Below are 22,261 nucleotides of genomic sequence, written 5' to 3'. Positions count from 1 at the left end.
CAGATCCCCCATAACAGTGCCATCCACAGATCCCCCATAACAGTGCCATCCACAGATCCCCCATAACAGTGCCATCCACAGATCCCCCATAACAGTGCCATCCACAGATCCCCCATAACAGTGCCATCCACAGATCCCCCATAACAGTGCCATCCACAGATCCCCCATAACAGTGCCATCCACAGATCCCCCATAACAGTGCCATCCACAGATCCCCCATAACAGTGCCATCCACAGATCCCCCATAACAGTGCCATCCACAGATCCCCATAACAGTGCCACCCACAGATCCCCCCCTGTAACAGTATCCTTCACAGATCCCCCCATAACAGTGTCCGTCACAGATCCCCCCCATAACAGTGCCATCCACAGATCCCCCCCTGTAACAGTATCCTTCACAGATCCCCCCCATAACAGTGTCCGTCACAGATCCCCCCCATAACAGTGCCATCCCCAGATCCCCCCATAACAGTGTCCTTCAGAGATCCCCCCATAACAGTGTCCTTCACAGAACCCCGATAATAGTGCCATCCACAGATCCCCAGTAATAGTGCTATCCACAGACCACCATTAGTTCCAAACCCACCAAAAGCACACCTTTTGGTTAAAAATTATTTTTTTTCATATTTTCCTCCCCAAAAACCTAGGTGTCGTCTTATGGGCCAGTGCGTCTTATAGGGCGAAAAATACAGTATGTATTCTGCCTGCCTAGAAGTCCAAGGGGTTAGGGAAAACATATGCCCTGGAGAAAGACCACAGTCCAGGTAGGACTGAACTTGGTTGTTCGGGTGGTACGGCTCTTCTGATTTGCATCAGCCTGGCATGGCATATGGAATTTGGGTGACTCGGCGGTGGGTGGAAGGGTCAGACACTTGGTCGGCAGGTGTTGACTGTACTTTTTGAAAGGTCAGCTAGCTGCACCCTTGTAATAGACCACTTTGCCCTTCCTTTCGGCAACTGTAATTTAAAGACAGGAGTGAAATTTTATGTTCCTCCTCTTTTATATGTACACTGCACCTTGGTATTGACAATTTACTATGGTAATAAAGACGTTTTTGAAGTAACACTGAACTGTATCTTACAGAAATATACAACACAATAAATGACATGGGTATAATAATGTGTTGTTCCAGTATTGCTTTTGCTGTACCATTGAATAGTATCTTGCAGTAATATATAACATATTTAATAATACAGGTATAATAATTTTGCTATTGCACATAGTAACACAGTTTATAAGGCAGAAAAAATACATTTGTCCATCCAGTTCGGCCTGTTATCCTGCAATTTGATCCAAAGGAAAGCAAAAAAAAAAAACTGTGAGGTAGAAGTCAATTTTCCCCACTTAAGGGGGGAAAAATTCCTTCCCGACTCCAATCAGGCAAAACATTTAATATTTGCAGTAATATACAACACATTAAATAACTGGGGTATAATGCATTGAAATGCCCAACAGTTTTTTGGTTTTGGTTCTTTTTAAAGAGGGGTGAATCCTCAGTGTTTGCAGTATAATGTATGCTGTTGGGGTCCTGACAATAAGCCTATGAACTGTAAAAAAAATTTTTTTAAAGCTGGCTGGTTGTTTGAGAAATAAAAATATTACTTTCCTGCAGGATTCTGTAATGCAGAACTTGCTAGTAAGCTTTATGAAACACTTGAAACAGTGACTTTTCCCACTCACTCTAAGGCCTCCTGCACACGACCGTTGTGTGCACCCGTGGCCGTTGTGCCGTTTTCCATTTTTTTTCGCGGACCCATTGACTTTCAATGGGTCCGTGGAAAAAACGGAAAATGCACCGTTTTGCAGCCGCATCCGTGATCCGTGTTTCATGGCCGTGAAAAAAATAAGACCTGTCCTATTTTTTTCACGGCCAACGGTTCACGGACCCATTCAAGTCAATAGGTCCGTGAAAGAACACGGATGCACACAAGATTGGCATCCGTGTCCGTGATCCGTGGCCGTAGGTTACTTTTTATACAGACGGATCCGAAGATCCGTCTGCATAAAGCTTTTTCAAAGCTGAGTTTTCACTTCAAACTCAGAACCGACAGTATATTCTAACACAGAAGCGTTCCCATGGTGATGGGGACGCTTCTAGTTAGAATACACTACAAACTTTGTACAAGACTGCCCCCTGCTGCCTGGCAGCACCCGATCTCTTACAGGGGGCCGTGATCAGCACAATTAACCCCTTCAGGTGCGGCACCTGAAAGGGTTAATTGTACTATCATATCCCCCTGTAAGAGATCAGGGCTGCCAGGCAACAGGGGGCAGACCCCCCCCCCCCTCCCCAGTTTGAATATCATTGATGGCCAGTGCGGCCCCCCCCCCTCTATTGTAATTATTCGTTGGTGGCACAGTGTGCGCCCCCCCCCTCCCTCCCTCTATTGTAATAATTCGTTGGTGGCACAGTGTGCGCCCCCATCGGCCCCCCCCTCCCTCTATAGCATTCACAACATTGGTGGCCAGTGTGCGGCCTCCCATCTCCCCCCCCCCCCCCCCATCATCATTGGTGGCAGCGGAGTTCCGATCGGAGTCCCAGTTTAATCGCTGGGGCTCCGATCGGTAACCATGGCAACCGGGACGCTACTACAGTCCTGATTGCCATGGTTACTTAGCAATATTACAATAGTAGAAGATTCATACTTACCTGCTGCTGGCTGCTGCTGCGATGTTCGTGTCCGGCCGGGAGCTCCACCTACTGGTAAGTGACAGCCTCAGGTCTGTGCGGCGCATTGCTAAATGAACTGTCACTTACCAGTAGGAGGAGCTCCCGGCCGGACACGAACATCGCAGATCCCAGGTAAGTATGAATCTTTGCTAGTGACCCGCTGCCACCAATGATCGGGGGGGGGGGGGATGTGGGGGGTCGATGGGAGGCCGCACACTGGCCACCAATGTTGTTAATGCTATAGAGGGAGGGGGGGGGGCGATGGGGGGCGCACACTGTGCCACCAACGATTTATTACAATAGAGGGGGGGGGGGCGGGGGGGCGCACACTGGCCACCAATGTTGTTAATGCTATAGAGGGGGGGGGGGCCGATGGGGGGCGCACACTGTGCCACCAACGATTTATTACAATAGAGGGAGGAAGGGGGGGGGGGCGGGGGGGCGCACACTGGCCACCAATGTTGTTAATGCTATAGAGGGAGGGGGGGGGCCGATGGGGGGCGCACACTGTGCCACCAACGATTTATTACAATAGAGGGAGGAAGGGGGGGGGGCGGGGGGGCGCACACTGTGCCACCAACGATTTATTACAATAGATATTCAAACTGGGGAGGGGGGGGAGGGGGTCTGCCCCCTGCTGCCTGGCAGCCCTGATCTCTTACAGGGGGATATGATAGTACAATTAACCCCTTCAGGTGCGGCACTTGAGGGGTTAATTGTGCTGATCACGGCCCCCTGTAAGAGATCGGATGCTGCTAGGCAGCAGGGGGCAGTCATGTACACAGTTTGTAGTATATTCTAACTAGAAGCGTCCCCATCACCATGGGAACGCCTCTGTGTTAGAATATACTGTCGGAAATGAGGTTTCACGATCTAACTCATATCCGACAGTATATTCTAACATAGGGGCGTTCCCATGGTGATGGGGACGCTTCAAGTTAAAATATACCATCGGATTGGAGAAAACTCCGATCCGATGGTATAAAAGGGACTCCTGACTTTACATTGAAAGTCAATGGGGGACGGATCCGTTTGAAATGGCACCATATTGTGTCAACGTCAAACGGATCCGTCCCCATTGACTTGCATTGTAATTCAGGACGGATCCGTTTGGCTCCGCACCGCCAGGCGGACACCAAAACGACTTTTTTTTCATGTCCGTGGATCCTCCAAAAATCAAGGAAGACCCACGGACGAAAAAACGGTCACGGATCACGGAAAAACGGGACCCGTTTTTGCGGACCGCAAAAAAATACGTTCGTGTGCAGGAGGCCTTAAGCTAAGTTTTCCCTGATAAAACTCTAAAATCTACCCAATTATATCTCCGCTTTTCTTCCTATATTGTCCGTAGAGCGTCTCTAGTAATTGGCTTGTGTCTGTAATTATTTTTTGGCAACCGGTATGCTGAAGGACCTGGCTGAATATTGCCCACTGATTGGCTCAGACAGCCTGATCAGCCAATCAGGGCAGGCCCTCCACCCCTTTTCCTTCCATTGTCATGTGATATTTCATCTTCTTCCTCCTCCTTGTTTTCTCCACCAATTTTCACAGTAAAATGACGTGGGGTGCCGTTTTTGCGCAATTCGTCCAAAATGAACCACCAAAATTTCGGACTCATTTGGCAGATAGATTTTTGTGAAATTCGCAAAGAATCTGATTTGTTTAGAATCAAGCCACCCATCTCTAGTTGAAAGCTATCAAAGTAGTATGGTCAGCTTTAGGCTACAGCTACACGTGGCAGTTCTGCAGCAGATTTTCTGCAGCATTTCTGACTGAAATCTGGAGCTGCAAAATCCTCACCAGATAATTGTTGTGGCTTTCAGTGCGGAAATGCTGCAGATTTGCCACAGGTTTCACCCTGTACATTACAAAGAGTGAAATCTGAGGCAGGTATCTACAACATATATTGACGTGTAGTGGGTTTAAAATCTGTATTGTAGATGAAGTTGTGGATTCCAAAGAGGACACTCTCCGCCATTGTGGATGAGATTTCTTAAATTCTCCTCCACTTTGTTACTACTGTAAATGCTGAGGAAACTGTGGAAAGTCTGCAGCATTTACGGTTTTAGAATCAGTCTACCATTGATGGTTGAGTCTCACTGATGCTTTCTGTCGTAACATTCAGATTGTTCGAAGAGACAGTGTGAGTTCTAGAGGAAACGGCTCACAACATCACCTTAATCTAAGTGTTCTAACAGGAAGTATAAAACTGATATCAATTCCAAGAATTACAAGTATTCTGACGAGAAAGTGCTGGTTTTGTTTCCTCAATACCAAGTAATATGTAAACTTGTCATTTGTTATTTTGAAAATGTTTTCTGAAATAAAAAATGTATTTATCCCCAGCATTTCTTGAAATAATTCCAAACTCAAAAGTCTTTTCCATATCAGTTGAATTCATATTAGAATTGACAGACCGGAAGAGAGTGGGCCACTGCTCAAGACCCCTATACGGTAGAGAAGAGAGGTACTAACAAGAAATACAAGAGTCACTATAAAAGTTGCAGAGGAAGTAGTTGCGCCCTGTTGTCTGATGTGACTTAAGGCCCCTTGCTGCATTATAAGCTTCCAGTATTATAAACAGTATATGGTAGGTAGATGCCACAATTTACACCTCTGGCTCCAGTTCTGGTGGACACTGCCTGTCCTACATGGTTGACCTTTCAGCTGCCTCTACAGGGGAAATGTGGAGCCAGAAAAAAACATCTCATGGAGGTTCCAGAAGACCAGGTTCTGGTAGCAGACTACCGTAATGACGGTTTTTAGGGATGGTACAACCCTTTTGAATCTACTTAGAATTACATGTAGCTCAATACATTTTAGAATGAAGGAAAGTTGACATTTACTGAAGACTACTTTAGTTTTTTTTCACAACTATTGATGGAAAGATGGGGCTGACACTACCATGTTTCACAAACTGCAAATGGCCGTCTGAAACCGGCCTAAATGTTTCATAGTCATTTACCACGGATTTCAGATCAGTCAGGCCAATATCAACATTTGGGAAGAATACCAGAAAGAGGCATAAACTGCTGCCAGATACCACTGGGAACATTTATGTCATGAGATCAAGGATGGAACATGTAGACCTGACGGTCCAGTTTTTCTCCTGAATGACATTAGGGGGGACAGTTGCGCTGCGATTTTCACATTAGACTCTTGATGGAGCCCAAAAAAATGTCGGATCCGGCATTCAGGCAAGTGTTCAGTTTTTTTGGCCGGAGATAAAACCGCAGCATGCTGCTATATTATCTCCATCCTGAAAAGTCAAAAGACTAAACTGAGGACATCCTGATGCATCCTGAACAGATTTCTCTCCATTCAGAATGCATTAGGATAAAACTGATCAGTTCTTTTCCAGTATAGAGACCCTAGGACGGAACTCAATGCCGGAAAAGAAAAACGCTAGTATGAAAGTACCCTTATCATAATGAAAGTTTTTGAAGTCCGTTTTGCAGGAGTCTGTGCTGCTGTAATTTGCACCTAATTTATTAAATGTTGCATAGTATTTTATAAATCTGGAGTATCTTTAAGTCCAACACTTCTGGCTTGAGCTTTTACTCCACTTTCTACACCACCCACTTTACTGGAGTAAGATTGTGACAACTTTAGTGACTGTTTTTAAAAAAATTGGAGTTCACAAATCAGGCTTAGAGCTCATGCACACAAATGTGTGCCAGCCGGGACCATACTGCGGACCGCTAATTGGGGTTTGCAATGCACAGGCACTGACCGTGGGCCCACCGTCTGTGGTCACAGACCTATTCAAGTGAATGGGTCAGCATTTGTGATGCGGTGCTCACGCGGCCGCTACCCATATATTGTGGACCCACTGTTTGCGGGCCGCAATACGGGCACTGTTGGGCAACAGCCGTGTGCATGAGCCCTTAAATCAGCTTGACAGGCTACTCAAGCTACTTTCCCACCTACTTTTTAAAACTGGAGTGAGTGCTGTAAAAATTCTAAATGTCAGATATTTTTTTTTTACACAAATAACTCCAAAAAGTTGCAAATTTCTATTTTGCAACGTTTTAAAGTCAGAATTCTGGAGTGCAGGGCTTGCGAAATTTCCCTCAGTAAATTTCGTATCATTTACTGCCTTTTACTGTAACATATTAGATCTTGATAACTATTAGTAATGACATATTACAACTTTATGGGCATTATCATTGGCATGTTAGTTCATGCTGAGCAGTTTACTGGCAGACTGTTTCCTGTGTATTGGAGTCAGTCTAGGGAAGGCATGTGAACCAGACATTGAGGTCTAGTTATACTGTATGTTACATGGTACACCACATTGGTCTGTATGATTTTTTTTTTTTATTGTAATTATTATTTTTTTATTATATGTCCTGTTGACGTTAGAAATGGTAATACCCAGCTGTCGAGTATGTGCCATACATTTCCGGGGGGAATAACGGAGGGACAGTATAATGCAGAGTTCAGAGAAAAAAATGCAGATATGTCTCGAGAGCTGTCTGGTCCTATTTAAAGAAGGACACAGTGAGCGATATGCTTTGTAATGTATAATCTACGATTCTCAATATTGGTCATAATATAAAACATTGTCAAACCTGCTCCCTAGGATTGTTTCATGAAGTAGACCACAGAAAGAGTGGAGTTTATGTTCATTTGCATGAGATAGATTTTTCTAGTTTCATAACTGGGTAGATGATGGTCATGACTCTGCAGCTCAAAAAATGGCATATGGGACCCTCTATATAGTGCTGTTTATATCCTCATCCTTAACCCCATGATTTACTATTATGTCATGGGAAGCAACCAATTGCCACAAACTGACCTAATAGTACTATTCCCCCCTTCCCACGCACAACATGATTCCCGGGTGCAAACGGTTGTTGTGATAGCCAGAGGCTTAACAGTGGCCTTTGGGTCCACCAAGTATGGAAGCCTATTAGGCCCTGCCAGATGGTTTGATAGGCTATGTCAGTGTATCACTGGCACACAGGCATAATGCACTGTGTGCAATCACAAGAATGGGAAACCCGTGTCCCCCATTAGAACATGGCACTAATTGAACATTCCCACCACCCATTAATCTCTTTGAGACTTCTAGAGATGCCCAGGTGTACATCACTCAGCTATCCCTGGCAATCCCATAGACTTTGAATAGAGCAGCAGTGCGGATGCTTGACCAGTGCTCCATTTATACATTCCTACGATCGGTGAGGGTCCAAGCGGTCAGACCCCTACTGAGCTGACAGTTAACTTGTTCTAAACTGAATACTCATTTTATTATAGTTAATACTGTAAGTTATATACCCCAAAATGATGACACTAAAATAGACAACTTGTCCCACAAAAGCAAGTCATCATACAGCCACAGCAGTTGGAATGCACAGATGAAAAAGTGGAGTAGGGCTTACAATTAGTATCCTCCCTGAATGTAAATAGGTCCTTAAAGCATCTTTTTAATGATTGGAGCTTTGATTTGGTGATACAGAGCTCCAAGTCTCCTGCAGATGTGAAAGAGTAACCAAAAGGAGAAGGGCACCATATCACTTGACAGAAGACAAAGTGCTCCCAGTCTCCAAAAAACATTAGACTGTAATCAAAGAACAAAGAGATGGAGACATATCTGGGGCACATTTTTGTCAAAATTATATGTTGAGTGTTCTTCAGCTTTGTCTTTTTTATGTTTCTTTTTTTTTCTTTTTCTTTTAAAGTGAATATGATGGATACCTGCTGCCACCACTAGAGGGAGCTAGCATAATTAGGCAGTATGCAGTAAGCACCTATGCTCCCTCTAGTGGCAGCTGTCTGATATTACAGCTTGGTCTTATTCAAGTGACTGTACTACCAGCCCATCAACAAGATTGGCGCTTTTAATAACAACTCCTTCAATCTGTGTGCCCAGCTTTACCTAATGTGGAAGCATAAAAGTGAAGTTTTTTTTTTAAAGGGTGTAACCTCCAGGATAGTAATCATGACTGCTGTTATGTTATGTTACCACTTCTACTGCCATGCACATAATTTGGCTACTTTAGGGTGGATCCACTTCCTCTCCCATATACATAGATTGGCTACTGTAGTGTATGTGTAGCCATACCAAATTGAGCAACTTCTGTGAGCCCGAGCCCGAGTCATTTTAAATTGTTTAACATTAACTTTCAGGGTAGCCACCTATAGATGGCACTGGTGAGAGAGTCTTTTTTTCGTCTGGTAGAGAGCTATTTGTCAAAATACTGCCCCATGAAAAGTAGTGAAATGCTCAAATGCAATTTGTATATATTTTTATGCATATTTTGTATTTATTTAGCGTCATAAAACTCCCTCAGGCAGGTCATTTGACTTGCTTTAACGGACGAGTTCAAAAATAACTGTTCCTATTGCACAAAAGCTAAGTACAATCACATAGCAAAACATAAAGCAAATAAATAAATCTGATTAGTGACTAAAGGTTTCCACGTTTCGTGGTTCCTTTGGTGTAGAGAACTTTGGTTGCATTAAGAACAACCTCTAGAGGTGTGATGATGGACAGACTAGACATAAAGGGTGCGCCACACGTTATAATGTACACACTGAGTCATTTCATTAATTTGCCAACTTAGTTTCAATGCTATTGTTTATAGCTATGGAAGGAAAGGAAACGTTAGGGCAAGCCTAAATGGATAAGAGTTAGTCTTTATGGACATTTGCCAATATTTGACGACTGAGTTACATTTCACCACATTTTAGGATATACTCATTCAATGTCTTACCAAAATACTTTGATTCTTCCGTATCACCTTGCGTACATCTTGTGTGTTGTTCTTAAAGTGTTCTCTGTTATTCTGGACTATTCTAAAATGCCATGTGAAAACATTATAACAGCAACAGTCCAAAAATGTATCTTGGTGGATGTATTGAATGGTGAGCTTCTGTTGGTAAAGCCTTGACTTGATGTTGATCAGAGAAGATCCATGCATTACGTGAAAAATCTATTTACGGCAACAGAGTGATGACCATGCCATTGAAATCGATTACTTCTAGGGCACATTAAAGTCAATGTTCTAATATGGGTCAATATTAACCAGATGCCAAGCTCTGTTCATTGAGAGCGACGGTGAGGGTGCTAATTGACTGACTAAATGAAATGTCGGAAGAGTCCGTAACATCATGGTATGTGGAACAATGGAAAAGTTTCTCCATAACATGGACTCATTTTTGGTATTAGCCTAACTGTGGTGGTTTGCACATCAAATAATGGATTGTCATTCATAGGATGCCAGATATGAAGGTAAACCAGTTTTGATATTCTGCAGATATTTCAGTACTTGGGTGGGTAATGTTCTGAGCTTAGTAAACCTACTAGTTCAACATTCCTGGTACCTTATAAGATGTCCTGTTCTATATTCTGATTGTTTATTTGAATATAACACATTCCTTCATGCTAAACATCTGTGGTGAACTACCATGCTTCTACAGGATGAGGGCTTGCTGGATTATTGTTCCTTACATGCCTAAACCATTAACCAATGGCATACATACCATGGAGGCTGACCAGAAACTTGACACAACTTAGCTTGGCCATATGTCCCTCCCACATGGTTATGAGAACCATCTCCAAAAGGATTGTTCATAGTCTAACCTCAATTCTTAAAACTGTTGAAAGAAATGTGAGTGATTGAACCTCCAAAAGCTTCTTCCCTGCTATAGTTTGTAAGCTGCTACCAGTCAGCAAAATAAGGGGCTACAGATGGGTCCCCTGTCCTTAGTGCAGTCCTTTGCCAGTACAAATGCTGGGAAGATGACTGATACAACTGATCCACCATGTAACAATTCATCTATCATACTTACCTCATCTGTGCAGTACTGTGGTAGGTCAAATCTAGCTACTGATATGATATTGCAGCCTCATAGAGAACAGAAAAAACAAAGTTTTGAATCAAATCTGAACTGAGACAACGGCAGATATAGATTGTGTTTCTGGGGGATTTCCAGCTGAGCAAATTAATACAGAACATGGATAATATTGAAAGTTCCATAATCTCCTGTTATATGGTATTTAACTATTTGTTGATTTAATCCTTACAAGTAAATTTTTAACCCCTTAGTGAACCCAACCCAATACAACATTTTACTGTGGAGGAGGCTTATATTAGTAACATAGTACATAACATAGTAACATAGTACATAAGGCCGAAAAAAGACATTTGTCCATCCAGTTCGGCCTGTCATCCTACAAGTTGATCCAGAGGAAGGCAAAAAAACCCTGTGAGGTAGAAGCCAATTTTCCTCACTTTAGGGGAATAAAAAATTCCTTCCCGACTCCAATCAGGCAATCAGAATAACTCCCTGGATCAACGACCCCTCTCTAGTAGCTATAGCCTGTAATATTATTACACTCCAGAAATACATCCAGGCCCCTCTTGAATTCCTTTATTGTACTCACCATCACCACCTCCTCAGGCAGAGAGTTCCATAGTCTCACTGCTCTTACCGTAAAGAACCCTTTTCTATGTTTGTGTACAAACCTTCTTTCCTCCAAACGCAGAGGATGTCCCCTCGTCACAGTCACAGTCCTGGGGATAAATAGATGATGGGATAGATCTCTGTACTGCCCCCTGATATATTTATACATAGTAATTAGATCTCCCCTCAGTCGTCTTTTTTCTAACGTGAATAACCCTAATTTTGATAATCTTTCAGGGTACTGTAGTTGCCCCATTCCAGTTATTACTTTAGTTGCCCTCCTCTGGACCCTCTCCAGCTCTGCTATGTCTGCCTTGTTTACAGGAGCCCAGAACTGTACACAGTACTCCATGTGTGGTCTGACCAGTGATTTGTAAAGTAGTAGGAATATGTTCTCATCACGGGCATCTATGCCCCTTTTGATGCAACCCATTATCTTATTGGCCTTGGCAGCCGCTGCCTGACACTGTTTTTTGCAGCTTAGTTTGCTGTTTATTAAAATTCCTAGATCCTTTTCCATGTCAGTGTTACCGAGTGTTTTACCATTTAGTATGTACGGGTGACTTGCATTATTCCTTCCCATGTGCATAACTTTACATTTCTCAGTGTTAAACCTCATCTGCCACTTATCTGCCCAAGCCTCCAATCTATCCAGATCCCTCTGTAGTAGTATACTGTCCTCTTCAGTGTTAATTACTTTACACAGTTTAGTGTCATCTGCGAAAATTGATATTTTACTATGCAAGCCTTCTACAAGATCATTAATAAATATATTGAAGAGAATAGGGCCCAATATTGACCCCTGAGGTACTCCACTAGTGACAGTGACCCAATCTGAGTATGTACCGTTAATAACCACCCTCTGTTTTCTATCATTGAGCCAGTTACTTACCCACTTACAGACGTTTTTGTTTTAAGATGTTTTTGTTTTAGTATTTTTTAGGGTTGTCCCGATACCGATACTAGTATCGGTATCGGGACCGATTCCGAGTTTTCTCGGCGGTACTCAGCCGCCGATACCCCGCCCCGATACATAAATAGAATACTTTTTTTTTTTTTTTACATCAAGCGGGCTGGTGAGCGGTGCATAGAGGGGGCAGTGAACGGCAGCTGAGAAGGGGTGGAGAGAGCCGGCAACGATAATTATTGCTGGTATGTGACTGGGTATTACTTACTGCATGGGTGTCATGCGGCCCGCAATGAATATTTTTGCGGCCCGGCAAAGATGCAGCATCGGGAGAGAGGAGGGGCTGGAGTCCGTAACTAGGGGCGGGGCCCGGTGCAGTCACTGTACTCTTACACCGGGCCCCGCCGCTCACCAAAGTATTTATAAACGTGAATCCTTATCCTGTTATTAAGTTGAACTAACGCTGCCCTCTCCCATGTTCCCATGTTCCCCTGTATCCCCCTGTAAGCTTCAATAGCAGGCAGAGCAGACGGCAGCAGTAACGTCACTCACTGACGTAGAGCGCCTGCTCCGCCCACTTTATGAATGAAGCAGGCGGAGCAGACGCGCGACGTCAGTGAGTGACGTTACTGGTGCCGTCCGCTCTGCCTGCTATGGAAGCTTAAGTAAGTGCTGTGGGGATACAGGGGGATACAGGGGAACATGGGAGAGGGCAGCGTTAGTTCAACTTAATAACAGGATAAGGATTCACGTTTATAAATACTTCGGTGAGCGGCGGGGCCCGGTGTATTGGGGGACACTGTTATGAGGGGGATCTGTGGATGACATATAGCAGTGTCATCCACAGATCCTCCCCATAACAGTTCCATCCACAGATCCCCTATAACAGCACCATCCACAGATCCCCCACCAAATAACAATGCCATCCTCAGATCCCCCATAACAGTGCCATCCACAGGTCCCCCATAACAGTGCCATCCACAGATCCCCCACATGACAGTGCGTCATCCACAGATCCCCCAAAACGGTCACATGACATTTAAAAAAAGTATCGGTATTCGGTATCGGTGACTACTTGAAAAAAAGTATCGGTACTTGTACTCGGTCCTAAAAAAGTGGTATCGGGACAACCCTAGTATTTTTGTACAGCGGCCTAGTCTAATTTCTGCATGGGCTTTCTGTGCAGGGAATGGCAGGAGCTCAGCTGTCTCATAACGGCTGGGATTGGCAGAACCTCCTCTTCTGGCTGTTTAACCCCTTAAATTCAGCGGCATTTAAGTGGTTTCAGAAGGAGCAGGCTATGTATATGCCTAGTAGTCTCAAAATGCCGATGGTGCCATTAAAAACTGCAACTTGTCCCACAAAAAAAGCCCTCATATGTTTAGATTGATGGGGAAAAAAAAAATTGAGCTCTTGGAATGCAACGAGGAAAAGTGGAAAAAAAGAAAAAAATTGCTCTGTCGCTAAGGACCAAATCAAGCTGGTCACTAAAGGGTTTTAATTGCAAAGCCCAAAAAGTCTATGATGGTTCATATAACATTGCCCATACAATCTGGATCATTTAGGATAGGCCTACACGCGACAACGTGTATGACAAGACGTAAAGCAATGTATTGACTTTGACTCCACTGAAGGGGAATGTCCACCCATTTTTACACTTTTCAGCATTGAAATTGCAACATGAAGAATGACAAAGTGCAAGATTATGCAAATCGAGGAAGTAACATGTGTTGCTAAGATCTGTAGATGATCTGTATATGGGAGGAGCATAAAAGCTGGATTGAAAGCCACATTTTTTACATGAATGTCACGCACTTACCTGTCTGTGCTCCCTATTGAGTCCAGCTGCAATAGGGCGGCGGTGCAGACATCACTCTGTTTCTACAGCATCCAGCCCCGTGGTTTTCTGAGCCTCACTAGCCAGCTGTGTGTTTTCTACTCTGGATCACTGACCTTTACCTGGTGACTTTGACATTGCTTCTGATTCTTCTGATACTCCTGGTATTTGGCTCTGCAAGTTTGTGACCTCACCTTTGCCTGCTTACTTCATCTCTGATGTTTTTTCCGGATTTCACTTTGCTGTGTATTTGTATCTGATTTTTGATCCTCATCTGGTCCTAGTTTTACCTGTCTGGTTTTCATCTCTTTCTGTCTCACTACTATTTTCCCATTTTTGTTTAGGCCCCTGCATTTAGCTAAGAAGGGACTGAAGTCCAGTTGTGGGCTGTCACTTAGGACGGATTGTGCAAGTAGTTAGGGAGAGTGGTGCGGTGGAGCACAGGGCTGCACTGTTCCCTACCCGTTCATGACAAAGAAACCTTAAATATCAGATCAAGTTGTGAGGGATGGTTGTGCGATGCCTCCTGTTCGTCGACATGCCAGTTATCGCCACTTGACATAAACTGAGAGGGACAGAATTCTTGAACTGAGACACCATGGTTTATCACTCCAGCAGATCACTAAATGTCTAGGCTGTGATGTCGGCACTATTCAATGCTCTGCATCCTTGTGGTTGGGAGAACAACAAACTCGTATGACTGCAAGAGTTACAGAGAGACAAACCTCTGCATAGACTGATCATATGATTATAAGAATGGTGCGTACTGATCTATTTTGTTATGCAAATTAAATTGGATGTCGCATTCCCAAGCCTAGGGCGGCAAACATTGGGCTAGGAGACAGACGTCGAGCTACAGGTGTTCCATTGACTTCACACCACTGCTATCATGGTGCACAATCCTGGGAGAATTTATAAAGTACAAATCAGTATAATGAAGCAGGTGACCTAAACACAAGAGTCTATATAAGAGAAAGCTGCTATATAAGATATATGTTTAGAAAGATATCCACTATCCATGAGAGTGCAGATAATGTCATCGGATTTAAAGTGCATGTGTAAACTGCAGTGTAAGCAGAAAAACGTAGCAACTCTCAGGTGTGAATCTTTAATTAGACATATACCTATTCAATTAAATGCAGCACCATGGTAAAGGCATGTGCAAAACCACATAAAATTGACAAAGCAATATATTAAACATTTGTTCAAGAGGCTCAAACCGCAATAAAATACATCAAATAAGCGGACAGAATAAGGGTCACATACCGTATCTAGAAAGTAACAAATCCACAGGAAGACCGCACACCCCGACGCGCGTTTTGATTGAAACCTTCCTCTGGGGGTACAGTCTTCCTGCTGGAGAGGCTTTATTTAAATGGGTGCTCCACCAATCGGGGCACATCAATCAGGTGTAAAAATGCGACCATATGATGTCAATTATACCACCGCACGGCCCACCCGCGCCTCTACCTCTTAGAAGGTCAGCGATAGGTCTATGAACCTAATTGACATCATATGGTCGCATTTTTATACCTGATTGATGTGCCCCGATTGGTGGAGCAACCATTTAAATAAAGCCTCTCCAGCAGGAAGATTGTACCCCCAGAGGAAGGTTTCAATCGAAACGCGCGTCGGGGTGTGCGGTCTTCCTCTGGATTTGTTACTTTCTAGATACGGTATGTGACCCTTATTCTGTCCGCTTATTTGATGTATTTTATTGCGGTTTGAGCCTCTTGAACAAATGTTTAATATATTGCTTTGTCAATTTTATGTGGTTTTGCACATGCACTTTACCATGGTGCTGCATTTAATTGAATAGGTATATGTCTAATTAAAGATTCACACCTGAGAGTTGCTACGTTTTTCTGCTTACACTGCAGTTTGCACATGCACTTTAAATCCGATGACATTATCTGCACTCTCATGGATAGTGGATATCTTTCTAAACATATATCTTATATAGCAGCTTTCTCTTTTATAGGCTCTTGTGTTTAGGTCACCTGCTTCATTATTCTGATTTGTACTTTATAAATTCTCCCAGGATTGTACCGCACTTTGTTACATTTGTCTGTCATCTCTTTTGTATATCTTTTAAATCATGCATTTAATAAAACAATATTTTCATAGCTTAATAGCTCTCAGTGTCCGTTTATAGGTTTTCTAGTTTCTGAGTTAAGCTCGTGTGAGGGGCTTCTTCTGCTATACTGTTGCTTTACGCAATTCCCTTGTAACCTATTTTTGTATTTTATCATGGTGCACAGCAAGATAGCAATGGAGGCTGGAATAGAGATCTATCCTCTTCAGCAGTGACTCTTACTTTTGTCTTGGATGCAGTGATAGCTGGAGACCTCGTAGGCTATAACATGAAAAAGCCTTCGTAGGGGAATATCAGATCCTAATCCTGGAATTATGATGAGTGGTGGCATAATGTACTGTAGCCAGAGTCTTCATTTCAGGTACTCTAACATCTTTACATTGATTTGGTTGTGGAGCAGTGGTATGGCCATTTCTCCCAAGTGTCCCAGGAGCTTTTTTTCTATACAACTGCCAGACCACATATTGTTTGTTCTACTGTGAGCATGCAGTGGCGTAGGGATCACCATAGCAGTGGCTATGGGGCCCTACGCCACTGGGGGCCCGTCTGGACCGCATTCATTTTTTTTTTTAAATTAACACAGACACTACACACAGGCAGCGGCGTAACTACCGGGGAAGCAGCTGCTTCGGCGCCCCGGCAGCGTGTGTGACAGTTTATTTTCAAGTTAGTTAAATATCTATTCTTGTCTTAATGTTCAGGGCCCCTTCGCAGCAGCAGCTGACCAGGCCCCCTCGCTAATGTGAGCTAATCTTACTGTCTCCTAAAGTCTCCTGATGTGTCTGGGATTCGAACCCACAACCTCCAATGTATCAGTGTATCAGAGGCAAAGCATTTACCCACACAGCTATAAAGGCTGCATTGCAATAACAGTAGAAGTCTCATATTTTTTCAGTCAGCAGCAAGGCAGCTCTTACCCTAAGTTCACACTTGCACGTTTTACAGCGCGTTCGAACACGCTGTAAAATGCATAACCGATGCAAATCAATGCTTCCCTATGGGACTGGTTCACATTTTCGCGTTTTACAGCGCGTTCGAACACGCTGAAAAACGCCCGACGCATAAACAAGTTCTTGAGCTTCTTTGGGGCGTTTTGTCGCGCGTTTGCGGCCATAGGACACTGCTGTCAATCACACAAACGCGCGTAATACGCGCGTTGACTATGGACAAAAACGCGCGTTAAACGCGCATATCAAATACGCTCAGGTCTGAACTCAGGTCTTGTGGTTAAGTGCTTTGCCTCTGATACAGAAGGTCATGGGTTCGAATCCCAGCAGAAACTTTTCTGAAATACAAGCACTGACTCCATATATGGACATACAGGACGGGACACAGGAAGAGGCTGCATCGCATCGCTGACATGGAGGTAAGGAGAAGTGTTTATTATTTTTTGTAATACCCGACTGTTACTGCCATAGGGGGAGCGGGGGGCACCTGATACTGGCACCTGGGGGGGGGGGGGTTGGCACCTGAAACTGGCACATGGGGGGGGGGAGATGGCACTATGATACTGGGACATGGGGGGGAGGAGAGAGGCACTTGATACTGACACCTGGGGGGGAGGGGGGATTGGCACCTGATACTGGCACATGGGGGGGGAGAGAGGCACCTGATACTGGCACCTGGGGGGGGAGGGGTTGGCACCTGATACTGGCACATGGTGGGGGGAGAGAGGCACTTAATACTGGCACTTTTTTTGTGGGGGGGAGATGGCACTATGATACTGGGACATGGGGGGAGGAGAGAGGCACTTGATACTGGCATGTGGGTGGGGGGTTGGCACTTGATACTGGCACATGGGTGGGTTTGGCACTATGATACTGGCACATGGGGGGGGGGAGAGGCACTTGATACTGGCACTTTTTTTGGGGGGGAGATGGCACTATGATACTGGGACATGGGGGGGGGGGGGGGGAGAGAGGCTCTTGATACTGGCACATGGGGGGGTTTGGCACTATGATACTGGCACATGGGGGGTGGGAAGGAGAGAAGCACTTGATACTGGCACATTGGGGGGGGAGATGGCACTATGATACTGGCACATGGGGGGGAGAGAGGCACCTGATACTGGCATATGGGGGGAGAGAGGCACTTGATACTGGCACTTTTTTTGTGGGGGGGGAGATGACACTATGATACTGGGACATGGGGGGGAGGAGAGAGGCACTTGATACTGACACCTGGGGGGGAGGGGGGGTTGGCACCTGATACTGGCACATGGGGGGGGGGAGGCACCTGATACTGGCACCTGGGGGGAGGGGTTGGCACCTGATACTGGCACATGGGGGGGGGGGGGAGAGAGGCACTTGATACTGGCACTTTTTTGTGTGGGGGGGGGGCAGATGACACTATGATACTGGGACATGGGGGGGAGGAGAGAGGCACTTGATACTGGCATGTGGGGGGGGGGGGGTTGGCACTTGATACTGGCACATGGGTGTGTTTGGCACTATGATACTGGCACATGGGGGGGAGGCACTTGATACTGGCACTTTTTTGGGGGGGGAGATGGCACTATGATACTGGGACATGGGGGGGAAGAGAGAGGCACTTGATACTGGCACATTGGGGGGGGGGGGGAGATGGAACTATGATACTGGGACATGATGGGGGGGGGCATCTATGGGGACACTTACTGGCACATTATTGGGGGGCATTATGGGGGACACTAGGCCGGCAGCCTATCAGAGGCCGGACACTGAGGGGCATCTACTGGGGCACTATATATGGGGCATTTTATACTGGTACATTATGGGGGGCACTAGCAGGAAGGGGGGAGAGGAGCACTATGGGGGAATTTACTGGGGGCACTATATAGGGGTATTTTATACTGGGACATTATGGGGACACTATGGGGACATTAGCTCAACTGGGGGCATTACAAGGGGGTATTTTTGCACTGTCACATTATAAGGAGAATTATTACTACTAGGGGGGGGGGGCATTATAGTGGGCTTTATTACTCCCCCATGGTATGACCCCCTAGTAGCAGCACCAGCCTCTCCCTGCTCTGCTATCCCTCTGCCCCTTCTCCAAATCCTTATAATGAAATCTTTCTCATTAGGATAAAGCATATCATCCGCTTCACCGAGCCCCCGGCCAAGTGTTGAAGTGGTGTCCGAGATCCCCAAGAGTCAAGTAACTGTAAGTTTTCATATGAAATATGTTTATCCACTGTGCCACACAATATACAGTATACCGCTACACTGTGCCAAAGGAGTGGGGTTTACACAGGAGGAGGGAGGTGCGAAGCGCGCTGGAGGGGCCCTTACAAATATTTGCTGTGGGGCCCAGTCACTTCTAGTTACTCCCCTGATGGCATGCATGGTCTCCAGACTTGTTTCCCATCAAGCATATCTGAGATGTCATTGGTTGGCAATTGCAAAGGGAGCCAGCAGTGGATCTTGATGATTTGTGTGCCCAAGTGGATTCAGGGTGGCAGAATATTCCTCAGACAACCATTTCTAACCTCATTGATAGCATGCCAGGTGTGTAAGTGCATGTGTTTTTGCATGTGGTGATATTGAATAAATGAAGATGCTTGAATATTTTGTTTCCATTTTTTATATTTTATTTGCATATAGTTAATAAGTCTATCAATCCTGTGATTTCAGTAATTCCATGACCTTTCCTTCTGGATATTGCAATTTCAATGTTGAGGAGTATATTTAACCCCTTCAGGACCCTGCCATTTTTCACCTTTATGGACCAGGCCATTTTTTGCAAATCTGACGTGTCACTTTATGTGGTGATAACTTTGAAACGCTTTTACTTTTCCAGGCCATTCTGAGATTGTTTTCTCGTCACATATTGTACTTCATGACAGTGGTAAATTTCATTTAATTCATTTATTTATAAAAAAAAAATACCAAATTTACCAAAAATGTGGAAAAATTTGCAATTTAAAAAAATAATTATTTGCTGCTTTTAAAACAGATAGTGATACGTCCTAAAATAGATATTACTTTACATTTCCCATATTTCTACTTCATGTTTGGATGATTTTGTAAATTACTTTTCTTTTTTTTGGGGACGTTAGAAGGCTTAAAAGTTTAGAAGCAATTCTTGAAATTTTTCAGAATATTTCCAAAACCGACTTTTTAAGGACCAGTTCAGGTCTGAAGTCACTTTGTGAGGCTTACATAATAGAAACCATCCATAAATGGCCCCATTTTGGAAAATACCCCCCTCAAGGTATTCAAAAACAGATTTTACAAACTTTGGTAAGACCTCATGCACACGGCCGTTCTTTTGGTCCGCATCCGAACCACCGTTTTGGCGGCTCGGATGTGGACCCATTCACTGCAATGGGGCCGCAAAAGATGCAGACAGCACTCTGTGTGCTGTCCGCATCCGTTGCTCCATTTCGTGGCCCCGCAAAAAAAATATAACGTCCTATTCTTGTCCGCGCTTTGCGGACAAGAATAGGCAGTTATATGTTAAGGCTGTCCGTGCCGTTCCGCATATTGCGGAATGCGCACGGACGCCATCCGTGTTTTGCGGATTCGCGATTTGCGGACCGCAAAACACACCACTGTCGTGTGCATGCGGCCTAAGGCTACTTTCACACTCGCGTTTGGTGCGGATCTGTCATGGATCTGCACAGACGGATCTGTTCAGATAATACAACTGCATGCATCCGTTCAGAACGGATCTGTTTGTATTATCTTTAACATAGCCAAGACGGATCCGTCTTGAACACCATTGAAAGTCAATGGAGGATGGATCCGTTTTCTACTGTGCCAGATTGTGTGCCAGATCCGTTTGGCTCAGTTTCGTCAGACTGACACCAAAACGCTGCAGGCTCCAAAGCGGAATGGAGATGGAACGGAGGCAAACTGATGCATTCTGAGTGGATCCTTATACATTCAGAATTAATTAGGGCAAAACTGATCCGTTTTGGACCGCTTGTGAGAGCCCTGAACGGATCTCACAAACGGAAAGCCAAAACACCAGTGTGAAAGTAGCCTAACCCTTTAGGTGTTCCACAAGAATTAAAGCAAAATGTAGATGATATTTCAGAGTTTCACTTTTTTGGCAGATTTTCCATTTTAATCTATTTTTTCCAATAACAAAGCAACCAAACAAAACTCAATATTTATGTCCCTGATTCTGTAGTTTACAGAAACACCCAATATGTGGTCGTAAACTGCTGTACGGGCACACGGCAGGGCGCAGAAAGAAAGAAACGCCTTATGGTTTTTGGAAGGCATAATTTAAGTTGCTATGTCACCTTTGAAGACCCCCTGATGCACCCCTAGAGTAGAAACTCCCCAAAAATTACCCCATTTTGGAAAGTACGAGATAAGGTGGCAGTTTTGATGGTACTATTTTTGGGTACATATGATTTGTGGTTGCTCTCTATTACACTTTTTGTGTGGCAAGATAACAAAAAATAGCTGTTTTGGCACCGTTTTTATCTTTTGTTATTTATAATGTTTATCTGACAGGTTAGATAATGTGGTATTTTTATAGAGCAGGTTGTTACGGAAGCAACAATACCAAATACCAACAATACCAAGTTTGTTTCAGTTTTACATAATAAAGCATTTTTGAAAAAAAATGATTTTTTTGTCTCCATGTTCTGAAAGCCATAGTTTTTTTAATGTAGGGGCTAATTTTTTTCAGTATGAGATGATAGTTTGATTTGTGCTATTTTAGGGTGCATATGACTTTTTAATCGCTTGGTATTACACTTTTTGTGATGTAAGGTGACAAAAAATGCCTTTTTTTACATCATTTTTTAATTATTTTTTACGGTGTTCACCTGAGGGGTTAGGTCATGTGGTATTTTTTTTATAGCAGGTTGTTACGAACATGGCGATAGCTAATATGTCAACTTTTTTTTTTTTTTACATTTAACACAATAAAAGCATTTCTGAAACAAAACAATCATGTTTTAGTGTCTCCATAGTCTGAGAGCCATAGTTATTTTATTTTTGAGCGATTGTCTTAGGTAGGGTATAATTTTTGCGGGATGAGGTGACGGTTTGATTGGTACTATATTAGGGTGCATATGACTTTTTGATCGCTTGCTATCACACTTTTTGTGATGTAAGGTGACAAAATAATTGCTTTTTTGACACAGTTTTTTTTTTTTTTTTTTTACGGTGTTCACCTGAGGAGTTAGTTCAAGTAATATTTTTATAGAGCAGGTCGTTATGGACGTGGCAATACCTAATATGTATACTTTTTTTTATTTATTTAAGTTTTACACAATAATATTTTTGAAACCAAAGAAAATCATGTTTTAGTGTCTCCATAGTCTGAGAGACATAGTTTATTTATATTTTTTGGGCGATTGTCTTAGGTAGGGGCTCATTTTGGGAGACATA

The sequence above is a fragment of the Bufo bufo genome, chromosome 1, assembly GCF_905171765.1.
Source record: "Bufo bufo chromosome 1, aBufBuf1.1, whole genome shotgun sequence".
In the NCBI taxonomy this organism is placed as follows: domain Eukaryota; kingdom Metazoa; phylum Chordata; class Amphibia; order Anura; family Bufonidae; genus Bufo; species Bufo bufo.
This window is presented reverse-complemented; position numbering follows the sequence as displayed.